Source organism: Anser cygnoides, chromosome W (assembly GCF_040182565.1).
Source record: "Anser cygnoides isolate HZ-2024a breed goose chromosome W, Taihu_goose_T2T_genome, whole genome shotgun sequence".
NCBI lineage: Eukaryota > Metazoa > Chordata > Aves > Anseriformes > Anatidae > Anser > Anser cygnoides.
In genome coordinates this window covers 1,590,889-1,614,808 of record NC_089911.1, presented here as the reverse complement: position 1 = coordinate 1,614,808, position 23,920 = coordinate 1,590,889, and the positions used below count along the sequence as shown (strand labels likewise).

The window sequence follows — 23,920 nt, the reverse complement described above, 5'->3', positions numbered from 1 at the left end:
CCTGACAAAAGCTCTTCTCCACCAACGACCCCCCCCCCCCCCCCCCCCCCCCCCCCCCGCCCACACCGGACTTAACAACCCTAGTCATCTATTCACAGCACACAAAGGCACCAGGAGAGTGCACCCTCAGTAAGCTTGCAGACGACACCAAGTTAGGCGCAAGTGCTGATCTGCTCGAGGGTAGGAAGGTTCTACAGAGGGATCTGGATAGGCTGGACTGATGGGCGGAGACCATGAGGTTTAACGAGGCTAAGTGCTGGATCCTGCACTTGGGGCACAACAACCCCATGCAATGCTACAGGCTGGGGGAAGAGCAGCTAGAAAGCTGCCTGGCAGAAAGGGACCTGGGGGTATTGGTCGATAGCTGTCTGAATATAAGCCAAAAGTTGTGGGAGAAGAATTTGCAGGGAGCTTTGTGCTGTTTTGTGGGAAAGGAATTCGCAGGTGGCTTTGCGCTGTTTCACACGTCCCTGAGTTAGAGATAATGAGGAAAACAGCGGTAGAACCAAAAACTTGAGCAAGGACGAGATAAAGTAAATTGGCTAAAATGTTAAAGATGAGCTTTGGGCAGTGGCCAATTGCTGGCTGGCTCAAGGCACATGTCTGAGTGTCTCTAACTAATTGTAAGACAGATTCGGGCACGTGGACAGCATGTGGGGCTACGGGGAAAGTATATGTAGTGGTGAAAAATGGCAAAAAAGGTCCTGCTGTTCAAGAGCCATCAGGAGTCCGTGTCGTGCGTGCCTTCCAAAAGTATATTATAACCTTATATTCCCTATTACCCAACGCTTAATTCCTCCCCTGTTTCCTCATTGGCTGAGTACTACAGGTTCACAAACTATTCAACGCCTATTACTATACCATATATTTTTATTGCCATATCATTTTATTTGACCAACCATTAATTTCTCCTTTTCATTTTTTTTCCTTCTTCTCTTGTGACTAGAGGGCCTGTGATTTTTTCTTTTTACTGATTTCACACTGCTCATCCTGTTTTTCTTATCTATCCTCCTTATTTTGGGACGATGGGACCTTCCACTGTCCCCTTATCTGCTTAACGTACTCCCCACTGTTATGCCTGAACAATCACTTTTGAATATGCAAGGTTAGTGGAATTTTCCACTGAAAAAACACAACTGTAATTCTCACATATCATATTCCAAACTTTTTTTTTTTTTTCCAGAAGCAGGTGGGGTTTTTTAGGCAGCATTATAGTGGGACTCTGCTACAGGCCACTCAAACAGGAAGACCAAGCAGATGAGGCCCTCTACAGACAGATATGAGCAGCCTCATGTTCACAAGTCCTGGTTCTCATGGGGGTGTTAACCACCCTGATACCTGTTGGAGGGACAACACAGCAGGGCACAGGCAATCCAGGAGGTTCCTGGAATGCATTGATGATAACTTTCTCCTCCACGTGATAGAGGAACCAACAAGGAGAGGTACTCTGCTGGACATCATTCTCACCAATGAGGAGGGGCTGGTGGGGAATGTGAAGGCCAAAGGCAGCCTTGGCTGCAGTGACCATGGGATGGTAGATTTCAAGACCCTCAGGGCAGCAAGGAGGGTGCACAGCAAGCTTATCACCCTGGACTTCAGGAGAACAGCTTTTGGATCTGCTTGGTAGAGTCTGCTTTTTGAACAGCTTCAAGGATCTGCTTGTTAGAGTCTTATGGGATAAGGCCCTGGAGGGAAGAGAGGCCCAAGAAAGCTGGCTAACATTCAAGGATCACCTCCTCCAAGCTCAAGAGTGATGCATCCCAACAAAGAGGAAGTCAGGCAAAAATGCCATAGGAGGCCTGCATGGATGAACAAGGAGCTCCTGGCCAAACTCAGACACAAAAAGGAGGCCTACAGAGGGTGGAAGCAAGGACGGGTAACCTGGGAGGGATACAGAGGCATTGTCAGAGCATCCAGGGATGAAGTTAGGAAAGCTAAATCCCAAATGGAGTTGAATCTGGCTAGGGATGTCAAGGTAAACAAGAAGAGCTTCTACAAGTACGTCTGATAAAAGGAAGACTAGGGAAAATATGGGCCCTCTCCAGAAGGAAATGGGACACCGGTTTACACAGGAAGATCCCTGGAACAGTAATGGAGCAACTATTCCTGGAAACCAATTCCAGAAACATGAAGGGCAAAGAAAACCATCAGGAGTAGTCAGCATGGATTCACCTAGGGGAAGCCATTCCTGACCAACCTGATAAGCTATAATGAAGTCATCAGCCTGATGGATGAGGGGAGAGCAGTGGATATTGTCTTCCTAGACTTCAGTAAGAAACTTGACACTGTCCCCCCTAAGATCCTCATAGACAAGCTGCTGATGTATGGGCTGGATGAGCAGACAGCGAGGTGGATTGAAAACTGGCTGAACAGATGGACCCAGAGGGTAGATGTCAGTGGTGCAAAGTGTAGTTAGAGGCAAGTAATGAGCAGAGTACCTCAAGGGGTCCAGTCCTGCTTAACATCTTCACTAATGATCTGGATGATGGGGTAGAGTGCACCCTCAATAAATTCGCGGATGACATGAAACTGGGGGGAGTGGCTGACTCACCAGAGGGTCATGCTGTCATCCAGAGGTACCTTGATAGGCTGGAGAGGTGGGCTAACAAAAATCTCATGCAGTTCAACAAGGAGAAGTACAGAGTCCTTCACCTGGGAAGGAACAACCCCAGGCACCAGCACATGCTGGGGGCTACCCAGCTAGAAAGCAGCTCTGCAGAAAAGGCCCTGGAGGTCCTGTTGGACACCAAGTCGATAGCCGTCTGAATATGAGCCAGCCGTGCGCTCAGGTGGCCAAGAAGGCCAACAGCATCCTGGCTTGTGTCAGAAACAGTGTGGCCAGTGTTATAAGCGAGACCACGCAATTTTCTGGTCTATCGAAGATAATTTATTAATTAAGTAAGCAGGTACAAGCAAAACAGCGCTGGGCGGCTGGGGAGTCTCCGCTCCATCACAGCACGCAACTTTCCCTTTTCAGTGTCGCCGTTTTATAGCATCCAAGTTCGGCTTGTCAGCATCCAAGTTTCGGCTTGTCAGGACTTGTTGAATCTTCTGAAGCTGTGCAGTTCGTTCTGTGTTCAAGGGTAGCAAAAGCAAAAGCAGCAAACAGTATTTCACAGAGTCTTTGTTTTACCAAGGACGTTTATCCAACACCCCCCTTCCCCACTATCTACTCGCTTAGTCTTCCCCTTAACAAGGTCGTAAATTGCAAAACCTTATCTTCTCAGCAGATTCTCTGAATTCCTTTTAAAGACAATGAACAAACACCCGCTAATTTATCACAATCCCTCCTTTTTCTTTTTCTAACATATTTTGTTCATTGATGAATTTTTGAAGCAATTGTTTGCTCAATATTAAAGTTTCTGCGTCATCCTCCTCCTGTTCAAGAGATTCATATTTCGCACGCACAAGCATAAGGTGAGCTGCCTCTAATTGTTTTTTTACAATCGCGATTATTTGATTGAATATACATGGTCCAAAAGTTAGTGTAAATATGAGCAGCAACAAAGGTCCTGCTATAGCTGATAGCAGTGTAGTGAGCCAAGGTGAGTAATCAAACCAGGATTCATACCAATTCTGGTGGGCTTCATTTTCCCTTTTTCGTTTTTCTAGCCCTTCTCTCAATTTAGTCATTGTGTCCCTTACTACTCCAGTATGATCAGCATATACACAACACTCCTCTCTTAGGGCTGCAAACAGTCCTCCTTGTTGTAGAAAAATCAGATCTAATCCCCTACGATTTTGTAGTACTACTTCAGATAAGGATCGCACAGATTTCTCTAAAGCTGATATTGTTAGCGTAGCAACCACATAACCACCAAGTGATTATATGAAGGTGCTTTATTCAGCGCTGGAAGCCGGGGCAGGTGCCCAAATCTGGCTTCAAGTCCCGTTACTTCCCAGCCATTATTTATACATTCAACATTACGTAAGGCATACATATTCATTACAGGTTGCAACATCAGCCTCGCATTCCATTCTAATTAGCTCTCCTCCCATTTGCACATGCGTGGTGCTCTCTGGTGGTCGTCCAGGTGGTCATCCAGATGAAGTAAGGAGTCTTCCTCTCTGCTAAACTTTTCACCTTTCTCACTCGACGCATGCTCCCTCCGCTCCTTGGTTCTGCTTCAACTCATTTCAGCACTTCCAGGCCCTTATCCAAGGTCAGGTTGTACCTGTTCCCTCCCAGGGTTCCCCTTCAAAGATTCATTTGACTGTTCAGTATACTCCCTAAGTTTCCCAGTATACATAGATTATTTGATAATATACTCCCTAAACTTCCCAGTATACATAAATTAATTGATAACGTAAGTACATTTGGCAATGCTTAATTATACTGTATGACCCATCACCTAAGAGACATTAATAAAACATCCATTCGATTCTCCCCAACACTAACATTTCCCCCCTTTGAAAATACTTCACTCATACCAAGAGCAAGTATTTTCATTACTATTAGGTTGAATCAGGTTAGTAGAGGTTAGTGAGTATAACTTGATATAGAGATTAGTAAGTATAATCTTAACGCATCTTCGTTAGTCTACTATCTTATTGATTCCTCTATGCCTGCTTGTTAACGCTAGTACTATAGGATGGAGGTGGAGTAAGTGGGATAGGGTGTTCTGGGTGATTCCCAGTAACCTACTAACCTCCTTAACCACATTGGCAATGAAATGTGGTCCCCTGTCTGAAGAAATACCCAATGGTACACCAAATCTAGGGATTATTTCCTGTAGTAACCATTTTACCGTTTCCTTTGCTTGGTTGGTGCGACAGGGAAGGGCCTCCGGCCATCCTGAAAAAGTATCAACCCCTACCAATAGGTATTTATAACCTCTTGCTTTAGGCAGTTCCACAAAGTCTATTTGCCAGTAATCTCCAGGCTCTATCCCAGCCCTAGTTCTTCCCATCTCAGCATGTTTCCTTGCTACCGGATTATTCTTTAAACAAAGCTCGCACTTTGACGTTACTGACTTTGCCATTGTTAACATGTGTACCGAGATGACACCTCGTTTCAAATAGGTCACCATTGCTCCTGCACCCCAGTGACATTCATTATGTTTTATTTGTAAGTTTTCTCGCATTACTATAGGAGGCACTATGAGTTGTCCTGTCGTAGTCACATACCATCCGTCAGGATTCTTCTGGGCCTTCATCAAATTTGCAAGTCTCTCGTCTTCTGCTGAATACTTTGGGTCTTTAGGTAATTTAAAACAAGAGAGGCCTACCTTTGATGGAATTAGAGCCATTACTTTCCATACTTCACGCGCAACCTTCCGGGCCGTCAAATCTGCCAGTCTGTTACCTTCTGCAATCTCTGACATCCCTCCTTGATGGGCTTTACAATGCATTATGGCCACCTGTTGGGGTTTCTGTACAGCTGTTATTAATTTCAATATTTCTTCCTGGTATTTTATATTAGTCCCTTGTGAGGATAGCATTCCCCTTTCTTTCCATAATGCCCCATGTACATGAACTACCCCGAATGCATATTTTGAATCTGTCCAAATATTCACGTTCTTACCCTCGCTTAGTTCCAGGGCTCGTGTCAGGGCAACTATTTCTGCTCGTTGGGCTGAAGTTCCCGGAGGTAGGGAATTTGCCTCAATCACTACCTTTGATGTAGTTACCGCGTATCCTGCGTAACGAGTCCCATTTTCCACAAAGCTGCTTCCATCCGTGAAAAGTTCCCAATCCGGTCTCCCCAGAGGCTGATCCTTTAAGTCTGTTCTGCTGGCATAGGTATGTTCGATGATCTCCACGCAATCATGACTGAGGTCTCCTTCCTCCGTAGTTGTTCCTAGAAACACTGCTGGGTTCAATAAGTTAGTAGTTCTTAAGATTACATCATCTTGCTCAGTTAGTATAGCTTGATATTTCATCATTCGGCTGGGCGATAGCCAATGGCCCCCCTTTTGCTCCAATACCGTAGTCACCATATGTGGCACGAACACCTCAATTCGTTTCCCTAATGTGAGCTTCCTGGCTTCCTGTATTAAAAGGACTGTGGCTGCCACGGCCCTTAAACACGAGGGCCATCCAGCGCTTACCGCATCCAGTTGTTTAGAAAAATACCCCACAGGTCTTTTCCAGCTCCCAAGTCGCTGGGTCAGTACTCCTAATGCCAATCGTTGTCTCTCATGCACAAACAGCTGGAAGTCCTTTGATAAGTCCGGCAAGCCCAAGGCAGGCGCCTTTATCAGGGCTTCCTTTAATTTCTTAAAGGCCTCTTGTTGTGGCTTTCCCCAGGTAAATGTACAGGCCTTTTGGGTTTCATAGAGGGGCTTTGCTATGAGTCCATAGTCCATTACCCACAGTCTGCACCACCCGGACATACCTAGGAAAGCCCGTAGTTCATGCAAATTTCGCGGCTCGGGGATTTCACAAATAGCTTGTATTCGGTTAACTCCCAATTTTCTTTGTCCTTGAGAAATTTCACATCCCAAATAAATTACTGTTGTGCACGCGATTTGTGCCTTTTGTTTAGAAACCTTGTACCCATTTAGTCCCAATTGATTCAAAATATCAATAGTTACCTGAATACATTCTGACTCTCCTTCGGTAGCTATTAATATATCGTCCGCATATTGTAACAGCAGGTATCGATCCTTTGGTACCTGAATCTGTCCTTGGTTAATCCAATCTTCTATTTCTTTAGCTAGTTGACCGCCGAAGAGGGTCGGGCTATTCTTGAATCCTTGAGGCAATCTTGTCCAGGTCAGTTGCATCTTTCGTCCGTTCCGTGGATTTTCCCATTCAAAAGCAAAGAGTTTTCTACTATCCTTGTCAATGGGTATGCAGAAGAAGGCATCTTTTAAATCAATTACCGTAAACCACTTATATTTCTCTTTTACAGATGTTAACAATGTATAAGGATTAGCCACCACTGGGTGAATATCTTTTGTTATTTCGTTTATTGCCCTAAGGTCCTGCACTAGCCTGTATTCCCCATTAGGTTTCTTTACTGGGAAAACTGGGGTATTATATTCGGATTTGCATTCCTCCAGAATGTGGTAGCTAAGAAATTTATCTATAATCTTTACTATTCCTAGCCTAGCTTCTAGCTTCAATGGGTACTGTTTAATCCGTACCGGTCGGGCCCCTTCCTTAAGTTCAATTTTTACTGGCTGGGCTACTTTTGATTTTCCAGGCACGTCCGTTTCCCAAATCGTAGGCATTACTGCATTTTCTACCTCTTTTGGTATATGAGGAACAGCCTTCTCTTTAATCATTAATATTTGTCCCACTTTTGATTCCGGGATTCTCATAATCAATTCTCCATCTTCAAACGTTATGGTAGCATTTAGTTTAGTTAACAAATCCCGTCCCAAAAGAGGAATAGGGCATTCTGGTACATATAAAAATTCATGCGTAATTTCTTTACCTCCAAACCATAAATCAAGGGGTTGTAAGAACAGCCGTATTTCCTCCTTCCCGGTGGCACCTACAATAGTAGTTTTCCTTTCCCCTATCTTACCACTTAATCTATTGAGTACTGAATATGTGGCCCCTGTATCAATTAAAAATTTTACTTCCTTATTTCCTGTTTGAATTTTTACTAAGGGCTCTTTAGTTTCTGCTACCGGATCTCCTAGTCAGCTACTGTATTCCCCCAGAACCATCGCCTTGGCTGCTTCTTGGTTTCGGAACGAATTTCCCCCACCAACGATCAGCTGTCCACGGAGAGGGCATTCGTTTTTCCAATGACCCTCCCCCTTACAATGGGCACATTGGTTAAGACCCAGCCGGTTTCCCCCTGAGCTCGGGTAGCCTCTCCCTGTTCCTCTACCTCGACCATTAATATTTCCTCTTCCCCTGCCCCTTAATCCTGCATGTTCTCTCCCTTGAATTACTGCTAATAAGTTCTGTTGTTGCCTTTTTGTCGTTTCCTTTTCTCTGTTATTATACACTTTCCAGGCTATTTCCAACAGCCTATCCAAATTTCTCAAATCTGCACCTTCCAACTTTTGCAATTTCTTCCTAATATCCTCTTGGGCTTGTCCCAGGAAGAGTGCTAATTGAGCTTTAGCTTGCTCAGTCTCTACGTCTAAATCTGTATATTTCTTAGCAGTTTCTTTCAATCTCTCTAAAAAGGCGGAAGGTGATTCCGCTTTTTCTTGCCTGACATTATACAATTTTGACCAATTTATGGTCCGGGGCATGGCATTCTGTACCCCGACTTGTACCCAATCTTGATATCTCTTCAGCTTCCTTATTCCATCCCCTGTGTTATAATCCCATTGGGGATCCTCGGTGGGGAAGTTTTGATCTAGATTTCCAAGCACTAATCCATTTCGTATATCTTCTCGGGCTCTCTCTCTGGCTGCCCACAATACCATGTCTTTTTCTGTCGAGTCCATCAAAGTATCCAGGATCACCTGGAGATCATCCCAATCGGGATTTTGGGTTTTAATTATCATTTTCATTACCCTGGCTACTTTATCTGGGTTTTCCCTGTAGGTGCCGGCTGCTTGTTTCCATATCATTAAGTCCCCAGCTGAAAAAGGCACCTTAACATATACCGGTCCTTCTGTCCCCACTCCTTGCCTGAGGGGAGCGATTATTTTCCCTCTCTGTTCATTTATAGTTTCTCCTGCCCTTCGCTGTTGCCGAGTCCTATGTGACACAGGGGAGGCTAAAGTCGGGGATTCTCCATCACTACTGCTATCTTCATTCTCCCTTTTCCCTCCCTGTCCTGGCTCTTCCGGCGGAGCCGACGGCGCAACTTCCAAATCAATATTTCCATTATTCATTTCCCCATGATACTTATTATTCTCTATTGCCTGATGCTGTATACAGCGTCCCTCCTTAGTACATGCACAACAACGTTCCTCAGTTGAAACTTCAAGCACCATTATTCCACAAGCATGCTGCCATTCAGGCTTTCGGCGCAAATAAAAGAATAATTCCACATACGGCAGTTCATCATATTTTCCTTCCCGCTTGCAAAATAGCATTAATTGTAAAATTGTATTATATTGCAATGTTCCATTCTCAGGCCAAGTTTCTTGGTCCTCTAGTTTATACTGTGGCCACCAAATATTACAATAATCAATCAGCTTTCCTTTCCGCATTTCTTGACCAAAACCTCCCTCTTTCCAATGTGCTAGCAAACACCCCAGTGGGGATGTTCGCGGGATAGGTACATCTTTTCCCAGAATTCCTTTAATCTTTTTCATTTTGAGCTTATGATACAAACCCAAAAGCTGCCGGAGCAGCAGCACACTCCCCCAGAAGCTGCCGGAGCAGCAGCACACTCCCCCAGAAGCTGCCGGAGCAGCAGCACGCTCTCCCAGAAGCTGCCGGAGCAGCAGCGTGCTTACCACATACCAATAATACCAGGTGCTGACCCTTCAGCACAAACCAATACAATTACCAATACCAAACCACCAATGCCGAACCTGCAGAGCTTTCGCTCTGTCTAACGGACGGCGCCTAGGCTTACCCCGGGAGCTCCCTGCCCAACTGAGCGTGGCTTTCGCCGCGTCTGACCGGCAGGCTTTCCCAACCAAATCGGTACCGAATACCCAAAGTTGAAAGCACCTTTGCTTACCGCTCCAGTGGTACGTCGTGAGCAGCGGAGGTCGGTCGTGGTCGACTGCTCCCCGAGAATCCCTCGGTGCCGGCTGGAGCGAAACCGAGACACGATCCGCCTCAGCAGTGCCCACGCCGTCCCATCTGGGTCGCCAAAATGTTAGCGTAGCAACCACATAACCACCAAGTGATTATATGAAGGTGCTTTATTCAGCGCTGGAAGCCGGGGCAGGTGCCCAAATCTGGCTTCAAGTCCCGTTACTTCCCAGCCATTATTTATACATTCAACATTACGTAAGGCATACATATTGGAGGTTGGAGGTTGGACTCGATGATCTTGAGGTCTCTTCCAACCTAGAAATCTGTGATACTGTGATATTCATTACAGGTTGCAACATCAGCCTCGCATTCCATTCTAATTAGCTCTCCTCCCATTTGCACATGCGTGGTGCTCTCTGGTGGTCGTCCAGGTGGTCGTCCAGATGAAGTAAGGAGTCTTCCTCTCTGCTAAACTTTTCACCTTTCTCACTCGACGCATGCTCCCTCCGCTTCTTGGTTCTGCTTCAACTCATTTCAGCACTTCCAGGCCCTTATCCAAGGTCAGGTTGTACCTGTTCCCTCCCAGGGTTCCCCTTCAAAGATTCATTTGACTGTTCAGTATACTCCCTAAGTTTCCCAGTATACATAGATTATTTGATAATATACTCCCTAAACTTCCCAGTATACATAAATTAATTGATAATGTAAGTACATTTGGCAATGCTTAATTATACTGTATGACCCATCACCTAAGAGACATTAATAAAACATCCATTCGATTCTCCCCAACACTAACAATATAGATTGCTCGATATGGGCCAAATCCTCATCTACAGCAATGCGTAGAGAGGTAAATTCTTGGCTTTGTTTTACCAGAGAGGTAATTCCAGTTCCGGCTCCTGCAGCCCCCAGAATCATCAGAGTGGCTAAAGTAACAGCCGTAATAGGCTCTCTCTTCCTGAAGCGGTTTTTTGCCATAGCACGTTGAATGTACATATACTCCTCAGAATGGTAAAGAATCCTAGGTATAATTAGTACCTGTACACAAAAATCATGAGAAGAGTTCAACAATTTTAAAGATAGACATGGTGTTATCCCCAAAGACGAACATACCCATCTAGTGTTCTTTGCAGGAATTAACCAATTATGTGACTGATGCCCATTTTCAGTAATATCACATAAATTTCTCTTCCCATTTGGGACTGTCCCCACACATCTACCTTTTCCCGTGACCTGAGTTAGTGTTATCCCAATCTCCTGTCGCCAGCTACATTTGTAGGGACTAGTTTCGTTTGAGTATTCAGGGGTCCCCATATCCCCTACTGCTTCGTAGTACGGAGGCCTAATACCAACACACAGCCAACACCCTCTTGTTATATCCGGGTTGGTTTGATTGAGCACTTGGAAGCTAGCATTTATGACTTTCCACATACCGTTTATAGGGGCAATCATATCTCCCTCGGTAACACTGGGGAATTGGGCCAAAGGGGGTGCTGTTTCGGTCGTACTTATGCTTTTGTTAGACTGTGTGAAGCGGGGCACCGTATAAAGTGGTCCCAAACTTCGGTTGGACCCCACGGGTCGCGGTGCCTCTGGTGGCCTATTTTTCTTAATTAGAATAAATCCTCCTCTGTCGCTTCCGTGCTCATAATATCGTATTCCCCAAGTTTTTCCAAAAATCCATCCCTGATCCGTAGGGTTAGTTACATTTATCCATAAAAACGTGCAGTTTCCCCTAACGAGGGGAGCCCCACGTATCCACCTTGTTACCCTGTGGTTTACACAGCCCTTAGGTCCAAATTGGACAGCTAAATATTTGTCTTTCCCCCCACCTGGATTCCATGCTGAGGCAATAGTCTCACATCCCCAGGAAGCGCAAAAATACTGAGTTGGGACATTACAGTAACCTTTTCCTGGATGGGAGGCTGGACAAAGATAGAAATCTGATCGATTATTGCACGGTTTTACGGTTGTTATTTTGCAAAGGTCTGTCTTAAAACTGGGGGCACCAGCCGTAATGATTTGTTGTACCATAGTGGTGTCTTCCCCTCTTATCAGACTCCACTGGAAAGGCTGGTGTGGGTGGTGTTGAGTCGCGATGCAGGAGGTGATTATTGCGAGGACCCCCAAATACCAATAGGAATGGCCGAGACCCATCTTTCCCCACTAATTCACTCCTCTGCCTTGCTTGTCAGTTGGGTTGCGACCAACTACGAGGTTTTAGTTCTTCTCGGCAGCAGTAGTGTTCTTCAGGGGAGGGCCTTTGCCTTAACCCACGATACTTATCGGGTCCGTCGCAGGGTGAGCTTCAGGTCCTCAGTTCCTGGAGCAATCTCCCACTTTTCGTCATGGATCGGTCCTTTAATACGACTGGCGTGTGTCCATCCCTTTTCCGCAGTTCGAACGGCAGATTCTGTAGTGAGCAAAACAACATAGGGACCTTCCCATTGTGGTGTCAGTGAAACTTCCTTCCATGTTTTGACCAAAACTTTATCACCTGGCTGTATGTTATGTACTGCCATGTCCAACGGGGGGCGCTGTGCGATTAAATCCTTCCTCTGTAATTCCCTTCTCCGGTTCATTAGCTGTATTAGATAGGGCCTGATTTTATCATCTTGTAAACGAGGGTGATCAAGAGGTACCTCTAAATCATAAGGCATGCCATATAGCATTTCAAAGGGTGAGATTCCCAGGTCAGCCCTGGGTTTAGTACGTATGTTTAACAAGGCTAACGGCAAGCATTTTATCCAAGAAGTCTTTGTTTCTAACATGAGCTTAGTAAGTTGTTTTTTAATTTCTCCATTCATTCGTTCTACCTTTCCGGAACTCTGAGGATGCCAGGGAGTGTGATATTCCCATTTAATTCCTAAAGCTTTCATGGTATCACGGGATACTTTTGACACAAAATGTGGTCCCCGATCAGAATCAATTGTTTCTATTACCCCGTATCTAGGTATGATGTTTTCTAATAATATCTTTACCACGGTTTGAGCTGTGGCCCTTGCCGTAGGGAATGCTTCAACAAAGTTTGTGAGGTGGTCTACAATAACTAATAAGTATCTATATCGCCCCATTTTTGGAAGTTCAGTAAAGTCCAATTGAATCTTTGCAAAAGGTCGATGTGCCAATTCTCGTCCTCCTCCCGGGACCCTTTTTGTCATGTGTTGAGCATTTACCCTCCGACAAGTTATGCAATCATTTACGATTCTCTTTGCTATATTATAAATCCCTATACACATATAATATGTGGCAAATTGATCCACCAACGCCTGAGTACCCCAGTGCGTCTGTTCATGAAATCTCCATAGCACCCTCATAGCTACTGATTTTGGTAACACTTCCCGTCCATCGGGCAGTACCCATTTCCCTTTATCATTTTCTCGAATCCCCATCTGAGTCATCTTGTCCTTTTCTGTGGTAGTGAAACAGATCAGGGGGAGGGGTATGGGTTCATTTGACCACAGGGAGTTAGCCGGCCCGCACTTGTAGCAGTTTTTATAAGGCGGGCTCTCTTCCTCAGAGCAATTGCATTCAATCCCATCCACTCCCCATTCACTCCAGCAATCATAGCATGGAAATTTCTTCAAATCCTCCCCCTTTCCACAGCTCGGGCAATCAGCCCTTTTTGTCACCTCATATACACACAGGAGTGGTGCCCCTTTGGTCTCCTGGTCTGCCAAATTGTTTCCCCTAATTTGAGGGCTTGTTCCCTTCTGATGTCCCTTGACATGTACCACAGCGATGTTTTTTGGTTCCCTTACAGCTTGTAGCACTTGGGTAATTAACTCCTCATGAACCAGCCCTTTCCCTTGAGAATTAATTAGTCCCCTTTCTTCCCATATTTTTCCAAAGGTATGGATTATTCCATATGCATATTTAGAATTGGTGTATATTGTTCCACTTTTATCTTTCAGCAATTTCAGAGCTCTTAGCATTGCATATAGCTCACAGGCCTGTGCTGACCAGCTCGGGCTCAGAGGGCCTGATTCTATTACCTCGAATGTTTTTCCATTAACCAATGCATATCCCGATTTTCTTTTCCCTTCAACTACCCTCGAGGATCCGTCTACATATATCTGTTCCCCTAAGGGTAACTCCACATCTTCCAAATCAGGTCTCAATTTTACCTGCTCTTCTATATTTCTAAGGCAATTATGTTCAGGCTGCTCGCTCGGTTCACCATAAAGGAATTGGGCAGGGTTCTGTACTGAGGTTGTTTCTAATGTTAATCTGTGTGAAGATATTAAAATTCCCTCATATTTTAGCAGCCTTGCATCTGTAATCCATTTTTCAGCTTTCTGTTGCAACACCCCACATATATTGTGGGGGGATATAACTCTGATTTCTCCCCCGAATGTAATCTTTTGAGCTTCCTCCACTAATAGGGCAGCTGCCACCACTACCTGCAAGCAGCTAGGCCAACCCCTACTAACGGGGTCCAATAATTTAGATAAATAGGCCACAGGTTTTTTACTGCCTGCCCACTCTTGGGCAAGCACGCCGTAAGCAGTTCCCTCTGTACTATTTACGAACAAGAAGAATGGTTTCTTTAGCTCTGGGAAGCTTAAAACTGGCGGATGCACAAGCTCTTCCTTTAATTTTTCTAATTGCTCCTCATCTTCTTTTGTCCATTTGAGTAATCCATCCTTATTCAGCTTGTTATATAAAAATTTAACCTTTCCACTGTAATCTTCTATCCATTGTCTACAGTATCCGGTCAATCCTAACAACTGCCGTACCTGCCTTTTAGTAGCTGGGGCTTTTATCCCTAGAATTCCTTTAACCCTTTCAGGATCCAATCCTTTTGTCCCTTTATTTAACAAATGACCCAAATATTTCACTTTTTCTTCTACAAACTGCAATTTTGACTTAGACACTTTTAATCCCCGTGACCCCAAAAAATTCAGCAGGCTAATGCTAGCTTGCCTCACGGCATCCTCATCTTTCCCTGCTATTAGCAGATCATCCACATATTGAATCATTATTGTGCCCGGTATCCTATTATATTCTTGTAAAATTTGCTCCAAGGCTTGCCCGAACAAGTTTGGGGATTCTGTAAAACCCTGAGGCAAAACTGTCCACCTCAGCTGTTGTTTTCTATGTGTGTCTGGGTCCTCCCATTCGAAAGCAAAATAGTCCCTAGATTTCTCGTCCAGAGGGCATGCCCAAAATGCATCTTTCAGATCGATCACACTATACCATTGATCCTCCGGATGTAGGTGGCTCAACAGGGTGTGTGGGTTTGCCACCACAGGGAACCTGGCAACAGTTCTTTTATTAATTTCCCTTAAATCATGTACTAGTCTGTATTTACCATCTTTCTTTTTTACTGGTAAGATAGGAGTGTTAAAAGGAGACATACAAGGCTCCAACAGCCCTTGCTGCAATAATCTTTGGATCTCGGGTTTCAGCCCTCTCCTTCCTTCTTCTGAAAGAGGGTATTGTTTTATCCTAATCGGTATTTCTGTTTTTTTTACAGTTACTTTGAAAGGTCTTATATTCAATTTCCCTACGCTTTTTGAGGTATACCAGACTTCAGGATTAATATTCGCTTCGTCTTCTACTCGAAGCGGGCACAACTTAATTTCTAACTTTTTACCTATCACTCCTAACCCTATTCCTAACTCTATTATTAAATCCCTACCTAACAGATTATATTCGGCCTCCGGTACTAGGAGCAAAGATCCCTTACCCTCTTTAGAATCAGATTCAATGGTTACTTCCTTTATAACAGGGACCCCAAAGGGCTCCCCCTTTGCTCCGATCACCTGCACTTTTTCTGTAGAGGCCCTACATCCAGTGGGTAAGGTTTGAACTGTTGATCTTTCAGCCCCTGTATCTACGAGGAATTCCACCTCCTCACGCTGGGGACCCACTTTTAGTTTTATCAAGGGCTCATTTTTATTTCGGATCCCCAGCAGATAGAGCCCCTGACACCCCTATTCAGTTTTGAACATCTTCTCATCTTCCTTCTTCTGTCTGCACTCTCTTTTCATGTGACCCTTTGTGTTGCAATAGAAACAGGTCACATTTCTTTGTCCCTGGCCACTCTTTTTCTCCTTTCTGAATTTCCCATGCATGAGGCCAAACCTCCGATTCAACCCAACTCCTCTCTGTCCCTCCCGTACCGCTGCCACCATCATACGCACTTGCTTCCGTTCCTTTTCATTTTCTCTACGAACATACACCTTCTGTGCTTCCCTCAGGAGTTCATCTAACCCTCTGTCCTGCCAACCTTCTATCTTCTCTATTTTTTTTCTAATATCTATCCATGATTTTGCTACAAACTGAGCTTTGAGTAATGCCTCCCCGACGGGGGTTCCAGGATCCAGACCACTATATAACTGCAAGTTCTTTCGCAGTCTTTCTAACCATTCTGTCGGGGTTTCATCCTTTTTTTGCTGTTCATTGAAAGCTTTATTTATGTTCTGTCCCCTAGGGACAGATTCTCGTATTCCCTGAATTATGATTGTTCTTAAGTCTTGCATATGCCCTTGGTGTATAGGGTCTTGGTTGTTACAATTGGGCTGCTGCATTGGCCACTTTACGTCTGCAGCTGGCCCCTGCTGGTGCTGCTGATCCCAAATTCGCATACCGGCACGCCTAATCATTCCTCTTTCCTCTAATGTAAAGAGGATTCCCAGGATGGACTGTAATTCCTCCCAGGTATATATATTGGGACCCAGGATTTGATCTACTCGTTCTGCTACCCCCAGTGGGTCCTCCAACAGGCTTCCCATTTCTTTTTTAAAATCTCTAACATCCCCTGAGTTAAGGGGGACTGCTACATATCCCATCCCCAGCTGGGGTCCTCCCATTGCTATTTCTCGCAACGGATACAGTCCTCCTCCTAGATCAATCTTTTGATTTCTTGCCCTACTTCTAGTTATTGGCCCTTGTATCTCATGATCTGACTCTGATTCCTCTGATTCGTCTGATATTATTGGCTCGCAAAGTCCGTTAGGGACAGGGGCCGTTGGTGCAGGCGGTGGTACATAGGGTGGGGGTGGTGGTGGGATTTCTAAGTCTCTCCTCTTCTTATTCTTCTTATTCCTCCCTCCTTTTTCTTTTAGAGGGTATAAATGCGTCCTCAAATCTGAATTTATCCAGAGGTGCGCATACTCGCTTTCTTCCAAGTTAGAGGGCTCTTTGGAGTTTACATAAATATTTAAGGCTTGACATACCCAATCCTCAAAAGAACCAAACGGGGGTCAGAAAACACTGTCCCCTTTTATGGGCTTATTGCCCCACACTTCAATACTATAATAAATCATTTTAACTTTGTTCTTTCCCCGCCTAGAAGGGGAATCATTCCAATGTTTAATCATTAACCCTAACGGGCTATCAGAGGGAATGGAGGGTATCCCTATACCACTGGATTCCCTTCCCATGGGGCCAGAAGGCTTACTTTTCTTCTGCCCCATCGTCCGGAACACCTTCACACACTCACACACAACGCTTCCCCCTTTTCGTGGGCCAGGCCCTCGCGGGATGTGGGAACCACACTACCGAGGGGTCCACACTCGCTTCGTCCGCAATTGGACGTCTCGTATGTCGTGTTCCAGGATTTCCAACCCCAACCGAATGGATCACCGGCCTATACTTACTCAATCCTGAGTCTTCATTCGGTCTTCATGCACAAAGATTGCTTGGGGTTACCGGTTTTATTTGCTTGTGCCTAATTTTAGGGTTCGTCGGTGAAGGGCTCGAGTGAGGCTTTCCCTTCCAGGGGCCGCCGAAATCGGCGGGGCGCCTCCCCCGAAAGGGTCCTCAGTCAATTTGCCTTTATCCGAGTCACGGCACCAAATTTGTTATAAGCGAGACCACGCAATTTTCTGGTCTATCGAAGATAATTTATTAATTAAGTAAGCAGGTACAAGCAAAACAGCGCTGGGCGGCTGGGGAGTCTCCGCTCCACCACAGCACGCAACTTTCCCTTTTCAGTGTCGCCGTTTTATAGCATCCAAGTTCGGCTTGTCAGCATCCAAGTTTCGGCTTGTCAGGACTTGTTGAATCTTCTGAAGCTGTGCAGTTCGTTCTGTTTCTTTCAATGATCATGGGTTGTGCTCGTGTTCAAGGGTAGCAAAAGCAAAAGCAGCAAACAGTATTTCACAGAGTCTTTGTTTTACCAAGGACGTTTATCCAACACCCCCCCTCCCCACTATCTACTCGCTTAGTCTTCCCCTTAACAAGGTCGTAAATTGCAAAACCTTATCTTCTCAGCAGATTCTCTGAATTCCTTTTAAAGACAATGAACAAACACCAGCCAGCAGGACTAGGGAAGTGATTGTCCTGCTGTACTCAGCTCTTATGAGGCCGCACCCTGAGTACTGTGTTCAGTTTGGGGCCCCTCACAACAAGAAGGATATTGAGGTGCCAGAGAAGTGTGTGTCCAGAGAAGGGCAACAAAGCTGGTGAAGGGTCTGGAGAACAAGTCTTATGAGGAGCGGCTGAGGGAGGTGGGGTTGTTTAGCCTGGAGAAAAGGAGGCTCAAGGGAGACTTTATCGTGCTCTATAATTACCTTAAAGGAGGCTATAGCGAGGTGGGGATCGGTCTCTTCTCCCAAGCACTAAGTGATAAGGCAAGAGGAAATGGTCTTAAGTTGCACCAGGGGAGGTTTAGGTTGGATATTAGGAAAAATTTCTTCCCTGAAAGGGTTGTGAAGTATTGGAACAGACTGCCCAGGAAAGTAGCTGAGTCACCATCCCTGGAGGTCTTCAAAAAGCGTGTAGATGTAGAGCTTAGTGACATGACTTAATGGTGGACTTGGTGGTTCTAGGTTAAAGGCTGGATTTAATGATCAGCGATTAAAACAAAACCCCTGCAGATCCTGCATCCTTAGAATCCTCAAATCAAGAGTGGATTCCTTGCATCTTGGACACTTCACATTTTAGTCAAGAAACAGTTATGCTCAATGAAAGGGCATTGCACTCAGTGTAAGGGCAACTGTGTGAAAGTTAATGGTCTGATACACAGGCAGTCAAACAAGATCAGACAAGACCTTATGGTCTTTATGTATCATAAAAAGGATTGTAACACTACAAATTTCATATTATCCTTATTTGAGTCACTTTAAATTTCACAGCATAGCTAGCCAGTCAAAAAAGGTGATTCTCTCACTATATTTAGCACTGTTGTGGCCTCACCTTGAATTTTGTGTGCAGTTCTGGTCTCTACAATATAAAAAGGATGGTAAGGTCCTTGAAAAAGTCCAGAAAGTAACATTTAACATCAAATTTACTTATTTGAGGATATTTGAATTTTTGATTTAATAGAGTGATCCAGCAATATATTTAAATTGCAATACAGGTGTAACTTACACTTAGGAAAATATAGTGATTGCAATGTACGGTTTGATCATAATACCAGTGTGATCCCCATTATTAGCCTTTATAATGACATAAATATATAGATTTGAAGGGTGGACCATCTGGTGCATAAGGAATTGTCTCGATGGCTGCACCCAGAGAGCAGTGGTCAATGGCTCTATGTCCAGGTGGAGGCCAGTGATGAGTGGTGTCCCTCAGGGGTCTGTCTTGGGACCGGTGCTTTTCAATATCTTCATCAGTGACATAGACAATGGGATTGAGTGCACCCTCAGCCAGTTTGCAGATGACACCAAGCTGAGTGGTGAAGTTGATACAACAGAAGGAAGAGATGCCATTCAAAGAGACCTGGACAGGCTGGAGAAGTGGGCCCATGTAAATCAAATGAGGTTCAACAAGTCCAAGTGCAGGGTGCTGCACCTGGGTCGGGGCAATTCCAGACAGGAGTACAGATTGGGAGAAGAACTGATTGAGAGCAGCCCTGAGGAGAGAGACTTGTAGGTTCTGGTGGACAAAAAGCTCGACATGAGCCATCAGTGTGCACTTGCAGCCTAGAAAGCCAACTGTGTCCTGGGCTGCATCAAAAGAGGCGTGACCAGCAACTCAAGGGAGGTGATTTTGCCCCTCTACTCTGCCCTCGTGAGGCCCCACCTGGAGTATCGCATCCAGGTTTGGGGCCCCCAGCACAAGAAAGATGTGGACCTGTTAGAGCAAGTCCAGAGGAGAGACACAAAATCATCAGAGGGCTGGAGCACCTCTCCTATGAAGAAAGGCTGAGAGAGCTGGGGACGTTCAGCCTGGAAAAGAGAAGGCTCCGGGGAAACCTCATTGCAACCTTTCAATACCTAAAGGGGTCTTATAAAAAAGTTGGAGAAGGACTCTTTACTCGGGTGGATAATGATAGGACAAGGGGGAATGGTCTTAAACTAAAAGAGGATAGATTTAGACTAGACATTAGGAGGAAATTCTTCACTATAAGGGTAGTGAGGCACTGGAACAGGTTGCCAAGAGAAGTTGTGGCTGCCCCATCCCTGGAGGTGTTCAAAGCCAGGTTGGATGGGGCCTTGGACAACCTGATCTAGTGGGTGGCATCCCTGCCTATGGCAGGGGGGTTGGAACTAGATGATCTTTAACGTCCCTTCCAACCCAAGCCATTCTATGATATCCCAGCTTTTAACTCACTATTTAAAGGTACTTTAAAAGTTACAATATACAAGTCAACACTACCAGAAGTACATATAATCCCTTACTGGTACACTTCTATTTTCAAATATATAATATTATTGGTTGGTAAAGTTATAATTGTGTACATGAGACAAAACTTAAGAAATGCATGGAGATTCATTGTTTATACATTATATTAGGTTTATGTGACAAGGATTTGGTAGCGGGGAAGGCAATACATAAAGGGGGCTGTTGTGGTTTAACCCGGCCGGCAGCTAAACACCACACAGCCGTTCGCTCACCCTCCCCCCTCCCTCTCTGGGATGGGGGAGAGAAACGGGAAAGTAAAGCCTGTGAGTTGAGATAAAGACAGTTTATTAAGACAGGAAAATAATAATAACAATAATAATAATAGTGATAATGATAATAGTATTAATAATAATAATGTGTAAAAAACAAGTGATGCACAATGCAATTGCTCACCACCCGCTGACCGATGCCCAGCCTATCCCCGAGCAGCCGGCCCCCCACCCCGGCCAGCCACCCCTATATATTGTTTAGCATGACGTCAGATGGTATGGAATACCCCTTTGGCCAGTTTGGGTCAGCTGTCCTGGGTCTGTCCCCTCCCAGCTCCTGCTGCACCCCCAGCCTGCTCGCTGGCAGGACAGAGCGAGAAGCCGAAAAGTCCTTGGCCTGGTGTAAACACTGCTCTGCAACAATTAAAACATCAGCATGTTATCAGCGCTCTTCTCATCCTAATCCAACACATAGCACCCTACCAGCTACTAGGAGGAAAATTAACTCTGTCCTAACTGGAACCAGGACAGGGGCTTATAAAAAAGATAGAGTGTGTCAGAAGCAAAATTGATAGGACAATGGGGAACAGTTTTAAATTAAAAAGGGAAGATTTAGATTAGATGTTAGGAGGAAATTCTTCACTCAGAGGGTGGTGAGGCACTGGAACAGATTGCCCAGAGAAGTTGCCCCGTTGTCATGGTTTTGGCTAGGACAGAATTAATTTTCTTCATAAATATTCACATAGTGGTGTGTTTTGGATTTCTGATGAAAATAGTGGTGATAACATACTGATGGTTTTAGTTGCTGCAGAATGGTGTTTGCATAGACCCAAGGACTTTTCTGCTTCTCATGCTGCCTTGCCAGCAAGGAGGCTGGGGGTGCACAAGAAGTCAGGAGGGGACACAGCCAGAACAGCTGACGCAGGATGATGTACGGGGTTTGCATGACAAGGTTTTGGTAGCGGGGAGGGCTGCAGGGGTGGCCTCTGTGAGAAGAATCCAGAAGTTGCTCCATGTTAGATAAGAGCCAGTTTCAGCTAGTTCCAAAAGGGACCCGCCACTGTCCAGAGCTGAGCCAATAAGCCATGTTGGTTGTGCCTCTGTGAGATCATATTTAAGAAAGGGGAAAAAAAACTGCTGCATAACAACAGTTGGGAGAGAGAGGAGTGAGAAACAGCTTTGCAGACACCAAATTCAGTGAAGAAGGGGGAGGAGGTGCTCCAGGCGCTGGAGACAAAGTTCCCCTGCGGCCTGTGGAGAGGACCATGGTGGAGCAGGTTGTCCCCCTGCAGCCCATGGTGTACCAGGCAGAGCAGATCTCCATGCTGCAGCCTGTGGAGTAGCCCATGGTGGAGCAGGTGGATCTGACTTGAAGGAGGCTGCAGCCTATGAAGAACCCCTGCTGGAGCAGACTCCAGGCTGGACTTGTAGCCTGTGGGAAGGAGCCCACGCAGGAGCAGGTGATCTGGTAGGAGCTGCCACCCGTGGGGGACCCATGTTAGAGCAGTTTGCTCCTGACAGGTGGAACCCGTGGTTCGAACCCATATTTGGAGCAGTTCTTGAAGAGCTGCTCCCTGTGGGAAGCCCACACAGGATCAGTTTGGGGAGGACTGCATCCCTTGGGAAGGACCCCACTTTGGAGGAGGGGAAGAGAGTGACCGTGAAGGAGTGGCAGAGATGAAGTGTGTGGAATAATTGCCTGAGGTGACTTGGGAAATTAAACTAATATTCATATTTTAAGGAAAATGTACAGCATTGAAGAAGCTTTCAGGATGGAGTGTAGCTGCACTACCTAAGCGTTCCCTAACCTTAGATGCTATCACACTGGGGGAACCAGATGAGCTGACTCTAAGGAACAGTACGGAGTGATTAGCGGAGTGGAGACACTGCGGCTAGGCTCTGTGACAAGATGGGGACTTTTCTTGTTCTTGTGCATGCTGAGACCGATAAGCTACACATTTGCTGCCCTGAGCCAATGACCTGTCGTGTTTTTGACAAAATGCTGTATTCTAGTGAACTTTGTTCATTATAATACCAAAACACATCTTCATCCCAAAAGCTACCCGCCTCCAAGGTGTGACCACCCTTCACTGAGCATGCGCTCTGAATTTCTCGGAGCCTATACCTTTAAACGAAAGCAAGAAAACTTTTCACCAATCATAACCAAGATATGCATGGCTAGAGTCACTCAAGCTCCACCTAAAAGACAGAAAATAATATAAATTGGCTTAAGAGAGAGGGGATGTGATGGAAGATACCATTGTGACTTCTGGCATCAGTCGACAGGCTGAGTCTCTCTTCACTCCCATTGGGACACCTTTGGGTAATATTTGAACACTTGGTTATACCAAGTGCCTCTCCGGGAAACTTAGAAATCTCTATAGAGTCTTTGTGCCATTTAACACGTTCATAGCCAGGCTGTGTTACCTGTGTACTTTTGGCATGCTAGTGTGCTTTTGCAGACAGTGAATTTATCGCCAGCAATCCAAAGAACCTGTGTACCTGTTGCTTTAATAAATTGCACTTAATTGCATTGATCCTATCTGTGATAGTTCTCATTGAATGCGATCAAACTCTTTAAGTGTGGCTGAGGTAGTTCATGGAACATGACTAGAGTGAGGGCATGCCATGTTATTTGTGAACCCGTGATCGTGATAGTTCAGTACTCTGAACCCCACCGGACTTATAACGGCTAATTGGCTACACCTCTTAATGCAACAGAAGCGTTACGGTCTGACCACAAGCTCCATTCACCATTCCCCTGCACCGCTCGAGGGGAGGACGGAGAAGAGGGTGGATAGGGGGAAGGTGTTTTTAGGTTTGTTTTTTTTTTTTTTTAGTTTTTAGTTTTTCATTGCTCTAGTTTGTTAATAATAGGTAATAAATTTTATTAATCTCCCTATGCTGAGTCTGTTTTGCCTGTGACGATAATTAATGAGTGACCTCCCTGTCCTTCTCTCAACCCTTGAGCCCTTTCCATTGTATTTTCTCCCCCTTTCCCTTTGAGGAGGGGGAGTGGGAGAGCAGTTGTGGTGGAGTTCAGCTGCCCAGCTGACTAAAACCACCACAGCTAACCAAAGAGATGTTCTATACCATATGACATCGTGCTCAGCAATAAAAACTGGGGCAAAGGAAGAAGGGTGGGATGTTTGGAGTGATGGTGTTTGTCATTCCCAAGAAACCATTATGCATGATGAGACCTGCTTTCCTGGAAGTGGCTGAACACCTGCCTGCTGATGGGAAGTAGCGAATTAATTCCTTGGTTTGTTTTGCTTATGCACGTGGCTTTTACTTTACCTCATAAACTGTCTTTAATGCAACCCATGAATTCTTGCACTTTTATCTCTCTGATTCTCTCCTCCATCCCAGCTTGGGGAGAGTGAGCAAGTGGCTGTGTGACATTTAGATGCTTGTGTGGGCTAAACCACAACAAGTCTTATGGAATAAATAGTGTAGAAGAGGCAAGTGTCTTTGGGAGACATGACTATACTGGAAAATTAGCATTTTCAACAGAACAGAAAATCCATCTTTTTCTTCCACTTATTGATGGGAACATT

The 23,920-nt window shown here is 45.2% G+C and overlaps 1 long non-coding RNA gene across 1 annotated transcript; it reads right to left on the bottom strand.

The window, feature by feature from the left end:
• Positions 1-11,457: 11,457 nt before the first annotated feature.
• LOC136788851 (uncharacterized) lies at positions 11,458-17,831 on the bottom strand. The gene is made up of 2 exons (XR_010827403.1): positions 17,181-17,831; positions 11,458-11,986 (listed from the first exon to the last, which is right to left on the bottom strand). It is a non-coding gene; the product is annotated as an uncharacterized lncRNA (long non-coding RNA).
• Positions 17,832-23,920: the final 6,089 nt, after the last annotated feature.